General features: G+C 34.8%; 1 protein-coding gene and 1 long non-coding RNA gene across 3 annotated transcripts in view; one reads left to right on the top strand and one right to left on the bottom strand.

The window, feature by feature from the left end:
• LOC138695126 (uncharacterized) overlaps positions 1–7,411 on the bottom strand; it is a 48,135-nt gene extending 40,724 nt beyond the window's left edge. The window contains exon 1 of the long non-coding RNA XR_011331069.1: positions 7,349–7,411. This is a non-coding gene — a long non-coding RNA (uncharacterized lncRNA). The remainder of the gene's footprint in view (positions 1–7,348) is intronic.
• LOC138695124 (uncharacterized) overlaps positions 1–17,101 on the top strand; it is a 293,372-nt gene that overhangs the window by 244,616 nt on the left and 31,655 nt on the right. The window lies entirely within an intron of this gene.

The raw sequence follows: 17,101 nt of genomic DNA, 5'->3' as shown, positions 1-17,101 counted from the left end.
CATGATGGGGAATATATGAGATATATTTGGGTAGATGATAAAGTGTTGGAGATGAGAAAGAACACTGAGAAACACCTGCTTCCTTTTGAAGGACTACTTTGGTGAAGATGCTGATATTGCTGCTATAGTATAGCTAGGTATAGTTGTAAACCATTCTTCCAAGTCTTGATATTGATTTGCCAGTGTATCTATACTAATAATAAATCTGTAGCCGAAATTTTTCTGGTAATTTTTGATTTTCCAAAAATAATTGGTCCTAACATATATAATTAACCACCCTGAAACCGAAAATAGCTTTTTTGAAATTTTTGTTTGTATGTCTGTCTGGATGTTTGTTACCTTTTCACGCGATAATGGCTGAACCGATTTAAATGGAAATTGGAATATAAATTAAGTTCGTTGTAACTTAGATTTTAGACTATATGGCATTCAAAATACTCTATTTAAAAGGGGAGTTATAAGGGGACCTGAATTAAATAAATCGAAATATCTCGCTTATTATTGATTTTTGTAAAAAAATTTCTTTAAAAATGATTTCCGATAAGTTTTATTCTTCACAAAATTTTTATAGGACTGATATTTAATGAGATAAATGGGTTTTAAAATTAAAATAACGCCATCTAAGACGGTGCAATGAAATAAGAACAAATGACTTCGTCTATAAGGGGCCTTGGACAACAACAACCGAAAAAGGGGCCGTGGACAACAACAATCGAAAGCTATTAAACATAGCCTACAGAGAATGTTTCTGTGTTTGTATGAAGTAATATCGGAAGCTAAATTAACCGATTTGTATAATCAATTATTATTTCACCATTGGAAAGTGTAGTTTCTCTAGATGGACATAATACTATGTTATTACAGTAACTTCTGAGTAAATCGAGGACAGGTAAGATTAAAATAGCTTCTTATGCACAGAAAATTTGATAGGCTATTTTGTACATTCGTTTTCTGTATTTCTTAAAATAATATTTATGTACACACTCATTTTAATCTCAGAGAATTAACGAACAACGAGAGTGTATTGATTTAGTATGCAGTAATAGTACGTTAGCTTAGCAATCCATTATTTTATAATTCAAATTTTAACTATGCTCAATTGAATCGTGTTAAAACACATAAAATATATATGCAATAAATGCAAGAAAAAAAATTGGGTAATGAGTCAAGCAGATTATGTTGCGCTGTTGTAAAAGTTGTTCCTTCTTAGATACAAGAGCCCCCACAACAAATTAAAAACTTACTTATTGGAGTACATCCGTTATCTGAGACCGAAAATCGCTTTTTGACATTTTTGATTGTATGTCTGTCTGTCTGTCTGCCTGTCTGTCTGTTTGTTACCTTTTCACGCGATAATGGCTGAACGGATTTCGATGAAAATTGAAATATAAATGAAGTTCGTTGTAATTTAGATTTTAGGCTATATGGTATTCAAAATACTTCATTTAACGGGGCCTGAATTAAATCGAAATATCTCGCTTATTATTGCTTTTTTTTGTGAAAAATGTTACATAACAAAAGTTTCTTTAAAAATGATTTCCGATAAGTTTTATTCTATGCAAAATTTTGATAGGAATGATAGACTTTTAAAATAACAATACAATACATTTTCACCGCCGCCTCAGATTGTAGCGGTTTTGTTCCTGCAGTAATTCCTATGTGCAAAATATAAAATTTTTGAGTAGGAAGAAAAAACACATTTATTTATTCCATGGCAATGGTACATAGGAGATAGTGAATTCTTACATTTTCGAAAGAAAGAAATATAATTACATATCACTGTTTATGCTGTATCATTATTTAAGTTATTTGAAGGGTTCAGAACCATAGTGGGCCAAGCACCATTTACTGAAGACGTAGAAAACAATGGTTAAAATTAAGTTATTATCATAATTCAATGGAAACATATAGCAAGTAATATAAAGTATACACATTAAAACTAAATGATATTATGTCAATCTTCATTAACCTATGGTTGCATGTAATAACAAGTAAGAAACATTTTAAAGAAATTGTCATTGCACCAAATGAGTGGTCTCTGAACCAAAATGATCGCATTTTAATTATTTAAATACGATTTCAATTAAGTAACATATTAAACGATTTGTCCTTCTACTGGAGCAAATGTCCTATTTTAATTAAGTAATTACTTTATATTTATTTCTAACAGGTGCAGCGGAGCGCACGGGTACGGCTAGTACATAAATAATATATTAAACTGACTATTTCACAATTTGCTCACACATAAAAGTGTGTGTTTAAGGTATATGTAGGAGGTATACCTATTCAGTCAACCATTCTCATCTAAAATGCGAGTGTGTGTACACTAATTCCTGTTTTAGTGGCCATATATCTCTAGTTCGCTGTCATAAAGTAATCTTCCGGACATATTCCACCAGACAGACCCTATTAAGAGGGGAAATGTGCAGAAGTGCTCCCATTGCTGCAATTGAGGTTGCACGCATGGCGACAGTAATACAAGGCAGGAAAGACACTTAACATAGCTGAATGAGCTTCTTGTTGTTACTGTTCTGATTCTGGGCCACCAGACAATTGAGCCATAACATAGAATAGCGTCACTTAATGTGCAAATTCTCGTATTCTACAACATGAAAATTTTATAGGAGAATGAAAAAACTGTTTTTTTTTTTCGTCGTTAATTGCAGGCTTAAGTGGTATTGAAATTTTTACTTTTCCGCTGTTAATATTAAAATGTGGGTTAGGAGACTTTGCAGGTACGATAGATGCACATCAACGATACCAAAAACTCATATTAAAAAAATTTTAGGCTTACGAGAATTTTCTCCTTAAGCAACAATAGATTTTGTTATAGCAGTGTGTAGCTACAGTATTTTATTATTTAATCAACTGTCCGAAGACAATTTTGAATCCATTATTATTATTATTAATATTATTATTATTATTATTATTATTATTATTATTATTATTATTATTATTATATGACAATCCTGACATAAGCCTATCAATGTGCAATAGGATTTTTTTTGTAAATTTTGCAGATTCAATAACAATTTTCAGATATTTGAAGTATTGTGGAAAGAAACTCGATAGAATAATGGACGTTTATATTCAACACTTCTTTCTTTTGTAAAAAGTACTGTCTCTGTTTTTAACAGAACCGAAAATATTGTTTGCCACACAAATTCTCTACTAATTTAAGAACTTAGTGAATCTAAAAGGACAGTGTACTGTCTTATAATATTTTTCCAGTCACTGGAATTATAGTTGCATGGTATATTTTTTAAAATTAAATTAAATTAAATTAAGTTTAATATTTTAACTATTGCTAATCTGTTATACTGTTCTAATTTATATGAAAAGTAGTTACCATACTCGTGATTTTAGACAGAATATTCACAAGCATGACACAAGATATAAGCACAAGACCAACGTTCCTAGATAAAACCACGCAAAAGTACTGGTTTATGGGTATTGATTTTTTTAATAATAAATTACCTCAAAATGTTGTTTAATTAGAGTGTAATACATTTTTAGACGATATTTATTCATGGTTGGCGGCTGATTCACTTTATTCTATTGAGGAATTTTTTAACAATACAAACAAATTCGATACTTTTATCATGTTTATACCTTGTTTTTTTTAGGTTATTTTACGATGCTTTATCAACATCTTAGGTTATTTAGCGTCTGAATGAGATGGTGATAATGCCGGTGAAATGAGTACGGGGTCCAGCACCGAAAGTTACCCAGCATTTGCTCATATTGGGTTGAGGGAAAACCCCGGAAAAAATCTCAACCAGGTAACTTGCCCCGACCGGAAATCGAACCCGTCCACCTGGTTTCGCAGCCAGACGCGCTGACCGTTACTCCACAGGTGTGGACCGTGTACCTTGTTGTATGCTATTTTAATTGTATTACTATTGTAACTGACTATTGATTTAACAAAGACGATTTTAGATTACACTAATTAATGAAAATAGCCTAAATATGATCGCGGTTATGATTATAGAAGCTATTTTAATTGGGAATGTGAAGAAGACTGTTCACTACTTTGTTTCACACTAATGCAAATGGAATACCTCGAGGACAATCCTTAATCACAATTCCTCCTCCAGAGCCATCTCTCAGTGTTATTTGTATTTGTGTTATACTGAGTATATATACTATACACTCCGTATTAATTCTATTAATGTGAATTTAACTCCATACTCCTGGACGTCTTCAATTCTTAAATGCCCATTTTCGTAAATATAAAACTTATTGAAATATACTAATTAGTAACTGAATTTGTGTAAAATTAATTAAATATATCTAATTCAACCGTAAATTTATAAATAAGGTTTGGGATTAGGCTATAAAGAATGCCTTTCGTGTGGAGTTAACCCACAGTCTAGTATAGTACAGTAGCGAAGCTCAATACGTAGTAAATATGCAAACATTAGATAGTTGCTCACCACTATGATCGCTAATATCGCCTCATTACAGGCAATGCAAAATAGTACCGTCACAGTCTATTGTTTCTAGCACCCTCAAAACTCAAGCTTCGTGACTGTATATAGTAGACTGTGGTTAACCCTGTCTTACTTGAATTTATGGATGCATAAGATCATAGAGACACCATGGAGAAACAAAAAAACAAAACAATCCTCTTCCTAATAACAGCTGGCCAAGGAACTGGCGGGTGCTGCACTCTATCGGTAAAGAACGAAATTACTTCTGAGGATACCGAATGGAATCATCAGGACATTCTGGCATAAAGGCCTTCTAGCAAAACTTATTGATATTATTATGATGTACCGAAGTACATATGATAATTCCGTGCAGATATTCTGCGTTATCATATGATGAAAGCTGAGTGGAACGGTGTGGCTTAGTGGATAGAGCGTCAGCACGTAAAGCTGAAAACCCGGGTTCAAATCCCGGTGCCGGAGAACATTTTTCTCCGTTCCTCTCATCTTTCATCTTATGATGACGCAGAATATCTGCACGGAAATATCATATGTACTTCGGTACATCATAATAATATATGATATGCGAAAAATATTCACTTAGTGAATTAAGATGGAGCTTATTCCGTCGGATCCCGGCCACTTAATCACTCATAACGAGTGCACCTCTGCACATATGTGGACATTGTGCCACTGTCACACATCTCTGACGCAGTGCATGAGAGTAGGCCAGTAGAGGGAACCCAAGAGGTGGAACTTAAACTGAGAGGATTCGATCCGACATCGGGATGGGAATCCGGTGTGGCTTACAAGCAAACATTCTGAAGGGGCCAGATAAAAAAGTTAAATTTTTTCTTCCACCATGTTAATAATGTCAAAACAAGTGCTTATACAAGTTTTGGCCACTTGACCGCAATTACTAGTCCGTCAAGAAAGTGATTTTCCCTGGGGTCGTTTACAGAATAAAGCACAATTTCATGGAAAGATTTATTGGAACAGATACAGCATTGTTGCGCTATTTTTCAACATGTTCCTCACTGGAATTTAGACATTTGTCATACCGTGGGATCAATTTTTGAATTCTTGAGTCTTAAAAGTCTGCCGCCTGAGATCCGAACTGGTATGACAAATGTCTCATTTCTGGTGTGGAATATGTTGAAAAATAGCACAACAATTGCTGTATCTGTTCCAGTAAATCTTTCCATGAAATTGTGCTTTTTTCTGTAAACGGCTCCAGGTAAAATCACTTTCTGTACGGCCTCGTACTTACTGTCGAGTGGCCAAAATTTGTATAAGCACTTGTTTTGACATTATTAGCATGGTGGAAGAAAAAAATTTAACTTTTTTATCTGCCCCCATGAAAATGTTTGCTTGTTAGTGGATAGAGCGTCAGTACGTAGAGCTGAAAGCCCTGGTTCAAATCCCGGTGCAGGAGAGAATTTTTCTCCGTTCCACCCATCTTTCATCATAAAACTTATTGAGCTCAAAATTCCTTCAGATATTATCATTATATCCTCTTTACTGTCAGATCGTACTTTCAAAGTCAAAATCCGGACATCTTTATCTTCAGTCAAGTACATATTAGAAGGTGTTCCTCAATGTTCCATCTTATATCCAACACTTTATTATCTACCTATTATATCTCATATATTCCCTATCATGACTCTACTCAGCAATGTATGTAAATGACACTGTGATCTATTGTCGAAGAAAATGGAATATATCATACACACAGAGTGATTCAACAAAATCTCAATTCGATTGACAAGTGGGGTAAATTATGAAAGATTAAAATTAACAATACAAAGACATCCGTACTAGTTTTCACCAAATGTCAAGCAGCACTAACACCATTTCTTTTCCTCAGAATTTTTCAAATCCCTTCAAATACTTGGGGGGAATCTTCTTCATTGACGTCTGAACAGGAAGGAACACATTTTGAAAAATAAAAACGCTGCTCTAAATCGTCTAAAACAGATCATGCCTTTGCTCTTAAGTACTGTCCTCTCCTTACGATGTAAGCTAATTCTATACATAAAAACTGTGTATACAGGGTGTTTCATAATTCCTATTACAAACTTCTAGAGGTTGTAGAGGGGATTAAGTAGATACAGTTTTGATTAGGAACCCATGTCCGGAACGATGCAAAATAAGTTTGAAGATTGAATCGATTTCACATCTCCCACTTCACTAGAAACAATGAGCTCTTGCCAGTGAAAAATATCGAAGTGAAGGTCATTGATGGTTGAATTGGCAGTATGAGACCGAGCATTTCCATGTTACAAAATGACACCTGTAGTCAAGCGTTTTTTAACAAATCTGAATATGATGGTGTTTCCCCTACGAAGACATGTAGTGCTTTAAGGTAACGCCTCGTTCATCCCAAAAGAGAGTCAGCATAACCATCCCTGCAGATGGCTTTGTCTTTGGGTTTTGGTGATGAGGAATGGCACCATTCCTTGCTGCCTCTCTTTGTTTCGTGTTGGTGGTAATGTACCCAGGTTTCGTCTCTAGTAAAAATTATCGCAAGGAAGTCATCCCCTTCTGCTTCAAAGCACCGCAAAAGTTCTTCACAGGCATCAACACGTCGCTGTTTGAGTTCTGGAGTGAACTGCCGTTGGATCCACCTTGCATACACTTTGTGAAACTTAAGCACATCATGAATAATGTGATGTGCTGAACCATGACTAATGTCCAGATTTGTGGCTATTGCCTCCACAGTTACAAGTCGATTTTCCATCACAACGGCTCGAACTGCTTTAATAGGCTCTGGTGTCACAACGCGGTGTGTCTTATCTGGGAAGGGAGCGTCGCGCCATTACTGAACTTTCTACTACACTCATACACTTCCTGCTGTGATAAACATGCATCACCATATTGGACCTTCATTCGCCGATGGATTTCAATAGGTTTCACACCTTCACTGCTCAGAAAACGTATGACAAAACGTTGTTCTTCGTTGGTGCACGTCGCAAGCGGGGCAGCCATTTTTAAACTGATGCTGTGACAGCGTTTCGCTTGTCTGCACTATACTGCCATCTGTAGGGTATTGTTAATAGCAGTGGTAACAGTACTGCCAACTTGCAGGATAATGGCGCGAAATTTCGAATTTTTATTACATTTTTAAGGTTTTCATTTGACTCCCTTCGTATATATGTATACATGGATAAATAAGACCTGTAAGAAATAAAGGAACGGAAGAAGGGAAAGGAACAAAATAGTAGCGAAGATAAAATGAATAAATAATTTTCGGAAGAAAGATAAGGAGGAATGAGTAAAGCATGAAGGAATGTAATAAATGAAAGAAAAAATAGGGAAGGAATTGTATCTGGGGGGAAGAGAAAAGAAGGGATTACAAGGAGAGAATTAAACAAAATTATGGAAAGAACACAGAAAGAAAGAGTAGGCCCAATTAACTGGTACAAGGAGAAGAACTTAGGTTATAGAAAGAGAAAATGAGTAAATGTTATACTTATTTTAAAATTAATAGGCTAGACCATTAATCACAGATGCACTGCGCACAATAAAAGCGAGACAACTGTCAGTATCCGGAACATTTTGGTCTGTATGTATAGTAGGTCTACAACTCGACTCACAAATTTAACATATTCACCCATATGTCGGGTCGTCTTGTATGGTCTTCTGGATACCACGCTCGATAGTGAAGCCGAAGATAGCTGAGACGTTGCCTACGCTATAGTATAATAGCGTAGGCAACGGCTGAGATGAGGGATACCGGTATACATTTTCAAGGAACCGTGATATTCGCAGCCTGATTTCCTTCGAGAAGGAAGAAAAGATTGCAGTGCAGTGTCTCAGGTATACGGCCCGTAAAGGAACCATGTTCTTTATTAAATTAGATCCAGGAGATATTACGGGTCACCATTTTGTCGCCTCCCAGAGTTCCTTGCTCAATGAACAGAACAATGTATCGATTCAGACGACGGAGAAATGTGGTAGACAAAGCGGGAAGCCAACCAAGAAAATGTGAGAGAGGGCACAATAAAACCAGTAGACTGCAGTGTATCCGGAATTGTAACGTGGAAGAAACCTCCATGCCGATGGAACAGATAATAAATACGTACAGTCGACTACTTTCAAATTGTTATAAGCGCAATTTTTAATGTCTGATGACCTCAGTACTCAATCAACTGTATTAAACAATTAAAAATAAAAAAAAAAATCACTGTGGCAATTTAAAACACGGCTTTTAGTAACAGTAGTAGTAGTAGTAGTAGTAGTAGTAGTAGTAGTAGTAGTAGTAGTAGTAGTAGCAGTAGTAACAATAGCAATCTGTATTAATAATAAATCTGTAACCAAAATTTTCTGATAATTTTCGATTTTCCAAAAATAATTGGTGTTAACATGTATAATTAACCATCCTGAGACCACAAATCGCTTTTTTGAAAGTTTTGTTTGTTTCTCTGTCTATCTGTCTGTCTGTCTGGATATTTGTTACCTTTTCACGCGATAATGGCTGAAATTATTTATATGAAAATTGGAATATAATTGGAGTATTAAGTTCATTGTAACTTAGATTTTAGGCTATATGTCATTCAAAATACTTTATTTAAAAGAGGGGTTATAAGGGGACCTTAATTAAATAAATCGAAATATCTGGCTTATTATTGATTTTTATGAAAAATATTACACAACAAAAGTTTCTTTAAAAACGATTTCCGATACGTTTTATTCTCTGCAAAATTTTTATAGGACTGATATTACTATGATGTATCGAAGTACATAATGATATTTCCGTGCAGGAATTCTGCTTGTGAAGCATATGGCGAAATACATCTGTTTTAAAGTAACAATGATTTGTTTATATCATGGCCACGTCCTGCCACGTCAGATTAATATACAAGTAATAGAGATAAAACAAATGACTCTCCATTTATTTAAGGCGGCCTTGGAGTCCTTGGACAACAATCGGATTAATATACGAATGATATGATATGTGTTTATAATATACTAAATATTATTATTATTATTATTATTATTATTATTATTATTATTATTATTATTATTATTATATTATAAAGAGAGAGTGTTTGTGTGCTTGGATGAGGCAATCTCAGGAAACTATTTAATAGATTTAAATAATTCTTTAATAATAATTAGAAAGTGTAGTTCCTTGAAATGGACGTAGGCTTTATGTCATTATAGAAGTTAATGAGTGAATCGATGACTGGGCACAAATGTATTTAAGGTAGGACTAAACAGAACGTTAGGCCTACTTTATATACCGTCGAAACTAATAATTAGCTATATGTACTACAGTTAAATTTAATGATATTTGGAGGTACCGTAATAAAATTTGATGTATCATTTGCGTTGCGTTTTTTTTATGAAAGAATGAAAGCCAGAGATGGAATAATTTTACAAATATACACGCGACACTTAATAAATATTAATTATTCAGTAACATAACAGTACATATTTTTATTGCTTAATTACGTATTTCTGTGAGCTACGGTAATGCATACTTAATAGGTAACAGTTCTATGTAGTGCCCAATACTCCATATTGAATAATTAACAAACCAACATCTTTAGCATGACTTGTGGTTTGTAGGCCATCTCAAACCCCAAACTCCATCCCTCTGACAGCGAGATCTTACAGTATATACTCGGTCAGTTATGGCCGAATGTTACAATAAAAACAATTAACAACATAGGTATTTTAGTCATAACGTCATACAATACCAGATGAAACTATGAAGTAATTACATAATTGAAATATGACTATTTGGTCTAGGGAGCATCCGTTTTCGTTGCAAGAATAATATTCTTTTAACATGTTTCTAAATTAGTCTTGAATACGTTGCGCTGCTAGAAATGTTTTTCTTCCTGAGATTCAAGAGCCCTCACAACCAATTAAAAACTTAGGTAGGTACTTATAGTAGTACATCCGCTATCAACACACGTTTTAAATAATATAGGGCAATACAACATTTTAGGTATTTCAAATGGTATCGTTTGGTGACAAAATCTTCTTTCAGCTGAGAGTAACAACCTTCAGTTCTTACAAATATATTCTTCAGACGCTGTTAGATCTAACATAATACCAAACTTAAAAGTAGAATTAATCGAACAACTCCAGAACCCATTGCATGGTAATAACAGTTACATTCATAGTTCTAAACACAAGTTTGAAAGTAATTCAGGAGCAAATGATTTGTAATTGATAATAAATTAATTATTAACTAAAAATTACAAAGCTGTAGGCCTATTTGGAAATATAACAGATTTAAGTCAAGTTATTTATTTAGCAAGTGCAGCGGAGCGCACGGGTACGGCTAGTAATGAAATAAAAATAGTTATAATAATAATAATAATAATAATAATAATAATAATAATAATAATAATACGAAATGGAGATACAAAAATTGTAAATTTATCCTTAGGAAAGGTAGAAAAATTCAAATACCGTCAAATGGGGTGAATTGAGACTGCGTGGTGACTTGAGACAAACATGCCTTTCTCTGTTTAATGTTGTCTAATCTACATACTATTATTTAAATTAGCTCGCGATTTTTTTACCATTGGTTCATACGGTCAGAAGAAGACATCACTTCACTTACAAACAAGTTTCAGGTTCGGCAAGTTGTCGAAACACATCGTGAATATTGACCTCTATTTATTGAAATTGTAAGTATTCGTTAAACTTCTGAATATTTCACTAATAATCATTATATTGAGCAACCAATTTTTTAAGTATTATAATAGAAATGTATTTACTGGGGATCCATTAAATTCGCATTGTTTGGTTTGCATCCTACATTTCTATTTAAAGCAGATTTTGTTTTTAGGTGTTTCCGTGGGGTGAAATGAAACATGCCGAGGGTTTATAAGAAAAGGTTTGAATCAAAATCTTACCGAAACTATGATCCTTAGAATTTAATGCAAGCAGTGGAATTTATCTGTAACCGAAAATTCTGTACGTACAATGCCGAGTACGAGACACATGCTAAGATGCCTCGAGGTCGAGTTTTAACTTCAGGTGAAAAACAATTGGTTGACGGAATCATTGTCACAAGTATATGGGGATTTATGTTTACCACTAAAATCATCAAATTTATAGTAAAAGGTTACCTGGACAATAGAGGTAGAAACGAAAAGAGGTTCCGAAATAACAAACTGGGAGTATAGTGGACAAATTAATTTCTCCGTCGGCCCTCTAGTGTCCTAACGAAAAGACTTTGTGAAAATATTAATCGTGCTAGGGCAGGAGTGAGCCATGAAACAATTAATACTTACTTTGACAACTTAAAGCAGAACGTCCAAGGATTTCTGCCATCTCACATTGCCAATTATGACGGAACTAACTTCGTGAATGGTCCTGGTCACACTAAAGTTGGAGTCAAGCGTAGTATAAGTTAAAACATGTAGAAAACATAATTCATCCAAAGCAGCTATTTCAGTCATGTTTTCTGGCAGTGCTGATGTAACTTTACTGTCACTGTATGTATGCTACAATGCCGATCATCTCTGAAAATCGTGCTGCCAAAATAGCTCTCCAGGAACACGGCACAACTGAACAAAATCTGGTTGCTTTGATCAACATGTATTTGAGGAGTGGTTCGTGTCTGCATTGCTATATTTCCAGCGACTTCACTCTGATGAAAAAAAGTTTATCTTTGGAGACAACCTGTCCAGCCATCTTTCACAATAGATAATAAGTATTTTTCAGACTGATGACATAAACTTTGTGCTGTTAGTTCCAAACAGCACTCATTTGCATTTCTTACTTCCTCAAGAAAACATGGCACGTTGTTCTTTTGGCATGAAAGAAGAGAAACAGGGGTTGTTTGGCGAAAGAGCTGAAATGTTAACTTTATTATGTCCTTGATCTTTTTATTTCTGACATTTTGTTTCACATTTATATGTTTATATTTGTGTTTCATTTATTTTAAATTTGTTCCTAAATGTGGGTTTTATTCATAATGTTGCATATTAGGTAGTTCTTAAGTGATTTTTAAATTTGTGGATTTTACTGTGGCGTTAAAATATTAAAAAAACAATATACCTGTCTCATTACACCCCAATGGCAGTATTATTTGAGATTTCAATTGATTTCCATGTGTGTCTCAAGTCATCCCCACTAACAAGGTGACATGAGACAACGTATTTCTAAAAAAGAAAGACACATTTGAGGTTTATAAATGTAATCAAATGGTCAAATATATCCTGAGATATGAATTGCACTATTGGATTATAAAAATAGTAAAAAGAAGTATTGCAAAAACAACATAGAACAAAATACCTAAAATCTGTCTCAATTCACCCCGTTTGACGATACCTTGGAGCAACAGTAACAAAATATAAATGATACTCGAGAGAAAATTAAACAGAGAATAAATATGGGAAGTACTTGCTATTATTCGGCTGAGAAGATTATTACCATCCAGTATGCTTTAAAAAGGCTGAAGTTTAGAATGTATAAAACAGTTATATTGGCGGTTGTTGTGAAACTTGGACTGTAAATTTGAGAGAGGAACAGAGGTTAAGAGTTTTCGAAAATAAGATGCTTAGGAAAATATTTGGGGCTGAAGAAGATGAAGTTACAGGAGAATGGAGAAAGTTACACAACGCAGAACTGCAGGAATCGTATTCTTCATCTAACATAATTAGGAAAAATCCACACGTTCGAGATGGACAGGGCATGTAGCACGTATGGGTGAATTCAGAAATGCATATAGTGTATTACTTGGAAGAGATGAGGGAAAAACACATTTTGGGAGGCCGAGATGTAGATGGGAGGATAATATCAAAATGGATTTGAGGTAGTTGGTATATGATGGTAGGGACTGGATTAATCTTGCTCAGGATAGGAACAGATGGCGTACTTAAGTGAGTGCGGTAATGAATCTCCGGGTTCCTTAAAATCCACTTGTAAGAAATAATAATAATAATAATAATAATAATAATAATAATAATAATAATAATAATGATAGCCATTTGTAAGAAATAATAATAATATTATTATTATTATTATTATTATTATTATTATTATTATCATCATTTTTTCTTTCTTTTTTTCGTACTGTCTTTCTTTGTCGGTTTAACATCCTCCTTTTCCGTCTTACACGTTCCTGCAGGTAGGAGAGGAAGAATCACTGAATATCACACTAGATATCTCACAGGACATTCCTGACCATGAAATGAGCGGGCCCGGGTTCAAATCCGGTTGGGACAAGTTACCTGGTTGAGATTTTTTCCGGGGTTTTCCCTCAATAAATTAAGAGCAAATGCTGGGTACCTTTCGAGGCTGGACCCTAGACTCTTTCGATGGCATTGTCACCTTCATCCCATTAAGAAGCTATATAACCATAGCAGTTGATAAAGCGTCGTAAATTAATCAATTAAAAAAAGTACGTATCACTATACTGTCTTAATTGTTGTGTAAACTTTGTTAAGAGGTGGTTAAAATACTGTTTGTAAAACTATAGTCTGAAGGTCCTTATGATGGCAAAACTTGTAACCGTCCTTAAAGGTTAAATCAATTTCGACTTCTCACCAAATACATCTTCTTCATGGCATGCACGACAGGCACTAACCGCGAACTAGTCAGCCACGAGAGTGTGTTTGCGATTCTGCACCAAATGGCATGCATGTATTCATAAGGTTACCCATTGATCTCATACATGGCGCCAATAATATAAACATAGAGTAGATTCAAGTGGTTCAAAACGTTACCTCTGTTAATTAAAATTACTACTTACGGCAAAATGTCAAACCACTTACAGTTAACTATATAATTTACAATTTACGTCATGAGCAGTTGTTAATAATTGCTAGAATCTAGATCTGGCAGCACATGAACCATGTAATAAAATATCCCTGGCTGCACTTGGACAAATTTGTTTGGTCAACTTCTCATGTGGGCCGCATTTGGACGGTCTATAGCACTAAAAATGTGTCAATACTGGTATAATCAATTTATATGTACATCGTTTTTTATGAAAAGTAAAAAAATATTATGATTTTAATAGGAAATATTGTTGGATCAAAGCCTATGTTATTATCGCCGCGGTCTCATGCTTCGCATTGGGCAGGTCTTTGAACGGCCTCGTGAGTAACATTCGGCAGGTCTTTGAAATTTAATTGTATTATTCTTTTCAATTTCTTGTGTCGCCGCTCCAATCACTCTCCTCAATTTAAATGTTGCAACCAATAAATGCTTCCATTATAAAATGATACCTACTTGTCTAATCCACGTGGACCAAAACCGAGGTTGCAATGTCTTGTGCTGAGGACGAACATTAAAGTGTGTGATTAAAAATTAGTATTAAAGAGTTATTATTAAGAGTTAAAAATGTAAACGTACTCGTGTATTAACAATATAACAAACTAGTGCTTATTCTTATCGAGGAAGTAGACGTGACAACGTGAAGCTTGCTAGCTCCACACTCTCGCCGAGTCAAGCCGAGCCAAGGCGAGCGCGAGAGTGTGGACTGTGCGCTCGCATCGCCGTGTCTCGCCTAGACTCGCACTCACCTGCGCTCCGCTCCGTGTCGGTTTTTGGTGTCCGAGTCAAAAGAAGCGAATGGTGAACCCGAGCGTCACCCCAGATACAATAACAAAAAGTGCAGACCAGTGGTTCTCCCTACGTGGCCCGCGGACCGCATGCGGCTCTTAAAGTGATTTATTGCGGCTATTGAATTAATATTAGGCCTGCTATTACTATTTTTTTTTACCTTTTCTTTTTAATTTCTCTAATAATGTGCAACTGGGGAAATCTTTGGTTACTCTGCATCCTTACTTCCAGTGAAGGTGTTCAAAAACAACGCGCATTTGTTTTCATTTTAAAAAAGGTACAGCAGTGTCATGTCTTACTGTGTCTTGATATAATACTGCGTTATAAATGTTTTTATCTTAATAGACATAGCGTGCATTCAAATTTTTGTAACAGGTACTCAAAAGATTCTCAATCAAAGATAGAGAAACAGAAAATGTTAAAAATTCCGTAATATCTGTACAGAAAGTAATGTATTTCCTGTACATAAAAATCAATTGACAACAAAAGCATCGTGCCACGTAGCAGACATTAAGCTATTTATAGATTCGGTGATTGTTAAGGAGTGTCTTCTAGCTGTATGTAACACTTTAATTTCTAAATTTCCAAACTCATTCAAAACAGATTACAGGTAAAATAAAACATCAAATCAACCTGCTCATATCGTATGATTTGCATAAGGATAGCAGAGTCCGCCCTTTAACTTCAAAATATCAGTAATATATTATAAATATTTGATAATGATCACGATGATGCTGATGATAATAATAGCAATAATAATAATAATAATAATAATAATAATACACCAAATTATATAATAATTAAAAATCTGCGCATTTTGTTAAGCTTCAATGCTGTAAACTGCATTGTGGCTCTCGGCAAGTTCCTATTTTCCACTTTCGGCTCTCCTTTAATTTCTAGTGAATACCATTGGTGTAGACTCTTGTACTCAATTACTTACAAATGACTTTTAGGGAATCCGGAAGTTCATTGCCGCGCTCACATAAGCCCGCCATCGGTCCCTATCCTGTGCAAGATTAATCCAGTCTCTATCATCATACCCCACCTCCCTCAAATCCATTTTAATATTATCTTCCCATCTACGTCTCGGCCTCCCTGAAGGTCTTTTGCCCTCCGGTCTCCAAACTAACACTCTATATGCTTTTCTGAATTCATCCATACGTGCTACATGTCCTGCCCATCTCAAATGTCTGGATTTAGTATTCCTAATTATGTTGGGTGAAGAATACAATGCGTGCAATTCTGCGTTGTTTAATTTTCTCCATTCTCCTGTAACTTCATCCCTCTTAGCCCCAAATATTTTACTAAGCACCTTATTCTCGAAGACCCTTAACCTCTGTTCCTCTCTCAAAGTGAGAGTCCAAGTTTCACAACCATACAGAACAACCGGTAATATAGTAACTGTTTTTTTTTTAATTCTAACTTTCAGCATTTTCGGGAGCAAACTGTATGACAAAAGTTTCTCAACTGAATAATAACACGCATTTCCCATGTTTATTCTGCGTTTAATTTCCCCTCGAGTGTCATTTATCTGTTGCTCCAACGTACTTGAATTTTTCCACTTTTTCAAAAGATAAATTTTATATTGAGGTTTCGCAACAAGCTCTTTTTTTTTACGGTGATGGGTTGTTAGTCCTTCGCCCAAACCCCAAGCTGGATGACCACCACTTATCAAATTTCCGCGACTGTTTGTTCAATATATTTCAGTTATTCTAGCTGCCAATATGGCGAGCCGCAATTTGTCTGGTATCGCTTTTCTCAGTTGTGTCTTTCTTCGAAATAATTGGCGATACAGAAGTTATCAAATTCTCCTGATGGTTCACAAAAATTGCTCGTTAAAGATATTTTCTATCATGTCCCTGCAATATAAATTAATATGTAGTTTTAAATGGCTTTAATTATCTTGGCAAACAAATGAATAGTCATATTTTTATTAATCATTTATAAATTCCTATTAAGATATTGTGATAACATTAGAGTCGATATATTGTGTAATAATAAAATCATTGCCATGTTGGAAATGTTCATAGACAAGTTACATTATACTAAATGAGAAATAATGTAATATCGGCAAATTCATCTCGTCCGATTTTTGTGTATAGCTTCATCCACCATCTTCCCCCCCCCCCCCG

This window comes from Periplaneta americana, chromosome 2 (assembly GCF_040183065.1).
Source record: "Periplaneta americana isolate PAMFEO1 chromosome 2, P.americana_PAMFEO1_priV1, whole genome shotgun sequence".
Taxonomy (NCBI): domain Eukaryota; kingdom Metazoa; phylum Arthropoda; class Insecta; order Blattodea; family Blattidae; genus Periplaneta; species Periplaneta americana.
Note: the sequence above shows the minus strand (reverse complement) of the source record. Positions and strands in the feature narration are given on the sequence as shown.